This window comes from Centroberyx gerrardi, chromosome 21, assembly GCF_048128805.1.
Source record: "Centroberyx gerrardi isolate f3 chromosome 21, fCenGer3.hap1.cur.20231027, whole genome shotgun sequence".
Classification (NCBI taxonomy): Eukaryota; Metazoa; Chordata; class Actinopteri; order Beryciformes; family Berycidae; genus Centroberyx; species Centroberyx gerrardi.
In genome coordinates, this window is record NC_136017.1 from 18,745,524 (window position 1) to 18,752,481 (window position 6,958).

The 6,958-nt window shown below is 39.4% G+C and overlaps 1 pseudogene; it reads left to right on the top strand.

The window, feature by feature from the left end:
* Window positions 1–1,044: 1,044 nt before the first annotated feature.
* On the top strand, window positions 1,045–6,273 carry LOC139914048 (cyclic nucleotide-gated channel alpha-3-like; annotated as a pseudogene).
* Window positions 6,274–6,958: the final 685 nt, after the last annotated feature.

The window sequence follows — 6,958 nt, forward strand, 5'->3', positions numbered from 1 at the left end:
GCAGAGTAACAGCAGCTACAATGTTCCCTCCTCACAGCCCTTATTCATGCACAGATAAACTATATTATCATATAGATAAAATATAATATCAAGAGGGGCTAAATACACCCTCAGAACATGTAAAAAAAAAACTAAAAAAACCTCTAAAACCCCTTTCAATTCACAAACTACAAACACCATTTATTTTATCAAAATGTGTTTTTCACAATATGGGACCTTTAATCTAAATTCAGCAAGATATTGTTCTTTTACTGGAAGGAAACAAGTTATTTTAAACAACTTCTTGGTGAAATCTGACCTTTCATGTCATCCATGACACCTCATTTTTAGCATTTTCTATAGCACTTTCTATTTTACCTCAACACATTTATATATGCTGGGTCATAATTAAGCGAGACAAATAAATGATACATTTAACAGTGAACAGTAACAGTGAACCACAACAAAACTAAACAAATAAAACTGTTTTGCAGGTTCTGCTGCGGCAAACCCAAATCAACAATTAGAGCTCTAATGTTATCTAATGTGAGGCTTCATGCTCATCATAACAAATTTTTAAACATATATGAGACAAAAAATAAAAACTGTGTGTGTGTGTGTGTGTGTGGCTGTTGAATCTGGGATGCGCTCAGTGTGTATCGTTCCGTTGGTCTCTCCTCTCACAGCAGTGTATCATCATCCTGATGTTGTGCTGAGGTGTGTGTGGAGTCATCGTACGCCACGCCGCGCCAGCCAACCAAACACACCGCCCGCCACGACCAGACGAGCAGAGACAGTAGGTCAGTTCAGAGCGGGGAAAACAGCTTCACTGCTCAAGTAAACGGTATCCTGGATTCAAGGAGCCTTGTCTATGATGGAAAAGTTTTCATTAGTTACACCATCTCAGTTTGCAGTTGTAATATCAACTCTTTCTGCAACATTTACACATGGAACAATATATTCACCACAGTGTGGAGAAAGAGTTTTTGAATAATGTTAGAGCAAATTTATTTAGTTATCATTTGCTGAGTTTGTCCAACTGTCCTCCATTGTGTTTCCAGGCCAATGGATACTGAGGATCAGGCGTCATTAACAGGGACAGGACTGCTGTCCAGGTGAGTGTCACTCCCTATACCACTAGCTCTACTGGACACAGGAGGAACCTATGGAAGCCCATTCGTGCCACTCAATAAAATAAAAAAATGACTCAACTGTGAGTTTTTTTCTCGCAATTGTGTCTTTATTTCTCAGTATTCTGACTTTTTTTCCTCACAATTCTGACTTTATTTCTCAGAATTCTGTCTTTTTTTTTCATGATTCTGAGTTTATATCTCGGAATTCTAACTTTTGTTTTTTCTCGCGCAAAAAAAAAGTCAGAATTGTGAGATATAAAGTCAGAATTGTGAGATAAAAAGTCAGAATTGTGAGATATAAAGTCAGAATTGTGAGAAATAAAGTCAGAATTGTGAGAAATAAAGTCAGAATTGTGAGATAAAAAGTCAGAATTGTGAGATATAAAGTCAGAATTGAGTCGTTTTTTATTTTATTCAGTGGCGGGAATGGGCTTCCATAGAATACAGACCTTTCTGTCATGCCATACTGTTGTACATGAAACAGCAATTCACATGAAACAATAAAGTCTTTATTCTCCATCATTTCTATTATAGTTTAAATATGAGAATCTTTTCATTGCAAAAGATTTCAAGTTTTTACATCTTCAGGAAGTTAAATTGAGCCCAACCCTGGTATAGCCTACCTTCTGCAAAATGAGATTCATATGCAGTCAAAAAATCCTTAGTGCACGATTTAGAGGTGTTAAGATGTCCATAAGCACGTTTTGCTGTGGATAAACTAATGTGGTCTATCTGACGTCTTCTCCAAGGCTGTCCCGCTTCATGCACTTGGGGAGGGATGGAAGCGTTGGCCCCACGGACTCCAGTCTCAGCAGCCACGCCGAGTTCAGACGAGCCTGGAGGGCCGAGAGCAGCGCCCCCCCTAGGAACAACCAGAACTGCACGAGGAGGTCAGCTCTAGACCTGGGAACCAGCTCCTATGACTCAAAAGAGAAGAAGCTATCAAAGGAAATATGCAAATATTGAAAATTAGTCCTGTGGATAATTGCTAGCAGATAACGTTGGGGAAATTTGGGGAAGTCTCCCTCACTCCCAGGTTTCAGTTAAAAAAAAGTATATTGAATTGGATGTGATGAAGTCATGGCAGATAAAAGACTTCCCTCAGACACCTTGTGTTCAGTAATCCAAAGCTGACAGGACTATTAAGGGTAGCAGTTTGACGTGCTGATAAACAAGGAATATAAATTACATTATTACTATTGGCAGCACGCGATGTACAGAGATGGAGCCCTTACAGTTTTGTGGTCAAAACTGACAGCATTAATCTGAAACACTACAAGTCCTGGTTTTGCTAACTGTGTCAGTGTGGTGAGTAGGGATACTCACCACTCAGGGAAGTATTTGAAAGTCAATTTAGTCTATTTTTCTGTGACGTACAACTTAACTGACATTAACTGAATTTTCCTGATGGAATAAAAAACCCTCTCACCTTGTGCATGAAGCACATTAAAACAAATCCTGAAAATTATTTGGAAATATTATGTGTAAATTCACAAACATTTGGTAACATATTCGCCAGTAGCGCCATATAATTCAGATAGATCTGGTCATACATACATGCACGCACGCACACATACATAGTCATAGTGTATGCAGTTGGTATGCTAATTCCAGTTCTCCAGAATGTAAAGCTTGATGCTGATGTGAGAGTTGCTACTGACCTTATTTACAAGTCTTTTTCCTCTTCTAGTGATCCTCAATGGCCCTTGGCTGCACTAAATATGAACAATTGCAACAACACTGATGAGTAAGTGCAGTACATTATGTGTGTTACATAGGTTTACATATTTGAATTTTCTAACATTTCTAACACCTTTTGTCATGCAATCTGATACAACTGGAATAGGAATAATGGAACGTCCGCTCTGTGAGATTTATTTCCAAGCCATTGCATCCCCTATCTCATTTATTATTGCTGTAAGGAAAAATAGATATGAAGGTAGAACAGGTGGAATACTTTTTTCATCATGTAGGAATAGTGGCAAGACTGTAGCACAACACTGATTTAACTGTATCATGCTGCCCCCCTCTGGCTTCCTGGGTCTGCTGCATGACACCAAGTTCATGAATTTCCAACCAATCAGACAGATTTATTTATTTTACAGCAAAAAAGATGACAAGAAGGGAGAAATAAAGAAAGATGAGAAGAAAGACGAGAAAAAGGATGAGAAGAAGGATGAGAAGGACAAGAAAGATGAGAAAAAGGATGAGAAGAAAGATGAGAAGAAAACTGAGAAGAAGGACGACAAGAAGGATGACAAAAAGGACGACAAAAAGCAAGAGCCTCCGTGAGTATGATAACACATACGAAGTGCTTTAAGCATGGGAATAGGACTTATTCAATATTCATTCAATTTTATATTTCTGGACCACAAAATAATCCTGGAAACCATGAACAACCTTGAATATTTCTTTTTCACCTGGAAATGGTCATTTATGGCTCACAGGAATACTTTCTTTTTAATTTTGAATGAAATTTCCTGGGCAAATTAAACAGTTATTTTCAGTGATGTTACGTCAGTTTATCCTGGTTTGCTGATGTATTTCTCTACCTCTACCTATAAAGAAGTCTGCCCAAACTCTTTACACAAACTTAAAAAATGTGTGCATCTCCTGATGTGAAACCAGGTAGTAAAGGACATGAAATTTACTTTTGGTGAAAATCTGACGTGGAACAGGCATATCTTGACAATTGCATAGTGTTGGCAGAGGTATGCTCTCTACAGAGGAGTGTCATCTAGTTTTTTAAGCTGAAACCATGTCAAGAGCTTCCTATATATCAGACATGAGAAAATATAGTATATGCGAATATGGATGGGAGAAGGCTAACAGTTTTCAGTTAAAAGCCTTTATTCTATGGGTTGTGCTTCTTACCCCAATAAAAGCCATGGGGCAAAAACATGTTGGTCACTGATGTTGATCTTTCATTATGAACAGCCAATAGAATAAATGCATCTGATTCCATCATATATACATTTTGGACAAATCTTGCTACCTGAAGTTCATTAGTGTATATTTCAAACACAAAGATGATTCCATATGCAAAAATATAACAGTTTTGGGAGCAAATCTCTCAAGACATCTCAACTCTATAAGAGTAACCCATAACCATCGCTTTTTTTAATGCCAGCAATTTGGAAAAACACTTGACTAACCCTTAAGTTAATCATTCAATATTTCTATAATATATAGACAATCCAGTAAATGTTTTAGTAGTTACCAGTACCACTAGCAATAGTAATGGTGTTTTGTTTTTGTTTTTTTCTCAAATGGTGGGCATCTCATTTTGGAATAAATTCTTCCATTTCTCATTCAGAAAGGAGGTGTGGATCATGGACCCTGCCACAGACCTGTACTACAATTGGCTGTGCACAATTTCCATCCCGGTGTTCTACAACCTGATGCTTCTGGTGGCAAGGTCTTAATACCTGTGATTTTATGTTTCCTTTATGACTTGAGAGGTTTTTGATGATCAATCTTCTCATGTTTCTGCTTTCCCCTAGGGCTTGTTTCAATGAACTGCAGTACACAAACACAACACTATGGATGGTTTTAGACTACACCTCAGATGCCCTCTATTATATAGACACCTTTGTGAGAGCCAGGACAGGTCAGTTAAAATAATTTTGTGAAATTACAGAAAACTAATGATTTTGGACCACAGATCTCTTGTAAAAATGATAATGCAAATCATATAATGTGTCAACAGGTTTTCTGGAGCAGGGACTGCTTGTTAAAGATGCAAAGATACTGAAAGAAAACTACACAAAGACACTACAGTTCAAATTGGACATAATATCATTGATTCCCACTGATTTTGTATTCCTCAAAATTGGCATCGACAACCCGGAATGGAGGTTCAACCGTCTCTTCAGGCTAGGTCGCCTCTTCGAGTTCTTTGACCGGACTGAAACTCGGACCAACTTCCCCAACATCTTCCGAATTGGAAACCTTGTGCTTTACATCATCATCATTATCCACTGGAATGCTTGCCTCTTCTTTGCCATCTCCAAAACCCTCGGCTTTGGCTCAGACACCTGGGTGTATCCAGACATTAACAACCCTAACAATGCACGCCTGGCCAGGCAGTATGTCTATTGCCTTTACTGGTCCACGCTCACCCTGACCACTATTGGAGAGACGCCGCCCCCTGTTCAAGATATTGAGTACCTATTTGTGGTTGCTGACTTCCTCACTGGTGTCCTGATCTTTGCTACAATTGTAGGTAATGTTGGTGCCATGATCTCCAACATGAATGCTGCGCGTGCAGAGTTCCAGGCTAAGATTGACTCCATCAAGCAGTACATGCAGTTTCGTAAAGTCACCAAAGACCTGGAGACAAGGGTGGTGAAGTGGTTTGACTACCTCTGGACAGAGCAGAAAACCTGTGATGAGAAACAGGTGCTGAGGAACCTTCCAGACAAGCTGAAGGCTGAGATTGCCATCAATGTACATTTGGAGACACTGAGGAAAGTGCGCATCTTTCAGGACTGTGAAGCAGGTTTGCTTGTGGAGTTGGTCCTCAAGCTTCAGCCGCAAGTCTTCAGTCCTGGCGACTACATCTGTAAGAAGGGCGATATTGGCAGGGAAATGTACATAATCAAAGAAGGCAAGCTGGCTGTGGTAGCAGATGATGGAGTCACCCAGTTCGTGGTCCTAAGTGATGGAGCATACTTTGGGGAAATCAGCATCCTCGGTATCAAGGGCAGTAAGGCGGGCAACCGAAGAACGGCCAACATCCGAAGTGTTGGCTACTCTGATCTCTTTGCCCTGTCCAAGGATGATCTAATGGATGCACTCATTGAGTACCCTGATGCAAAAAATGCCCTAGAAGAGAAGGGGAGGGCCATCCTGATGAAAGACAACCTAATAGACGAGTCAGCTGCCAAAGCTGGTGCTGACGCCAAAGACTTGGAGAACAAAGTCAGTCAGTTGGACGGTAGCTTGGAAGTCATGACGGTCAAATTTCATAAGCTGACAGAACAGTATGAATCCTACCAACGGAAGCTCAAGCAACGGCTCTCCAATATGGAGAACCAGGTCCGAACCCTTAGAGTGGATGATCTCTGATGTGGAGAAGGACAATGACAACAAAGTGAATTTGGCAGTATTACTCCAGCATGTAATGCTGCATAGCTCAATCAGTAGAGTTTTGCACTAACTCTGCCAAGGTTAGGGACTCTTCCTTCTGAGGCCACCCATGGTACTGTAAGGCACATTGGATAAAGTGTCCACCAAATGGCATATGACCAGCGGCTGGACAGACAAGGACACCGAGTGTCTGTCTCTATTCATTATTCCTATATATTGTAACATAATATGGTTGCCTCAAGTCAACTATTTTCACAAACATATCTATGTATTGTTGTTATTAGTTACAAAAGCATCTGGCAATGCTGCATTATTGTTGCAATATGCCAAAAATACTTTTGGCGTATTATGTATTATATTTATGAGCAATTCTGGGAAAAAGTAGAAAATTATTTTAATACTTAAGCTAAACCAAGCACTCGGCACTGTTATTTATTTATTTATTTTTTACACATTCAGCTACCATTTTGCCTAGGTCTAATGTAAACTCCAGTTTCCTGACAATTTGTAAGACGATGGACTTAACTATAAACAATTATTTTTCTCCCGTTTAATAATAGTGACTGTATTTGATTGACAAATACAATTTAGTGTAATTTATTATTCTTTTTAGTAAGACATTTGCAGCATCGGACGATCATTTCCAAACCAACACTGTTATTTATAAGTGATGCTTCCTGGATCTCTTTCTAACGAATAGATTGATTTTAAGCCACAGATAATAGGCGAGAAGCTTTTCGCAGTTAAGGCATGCT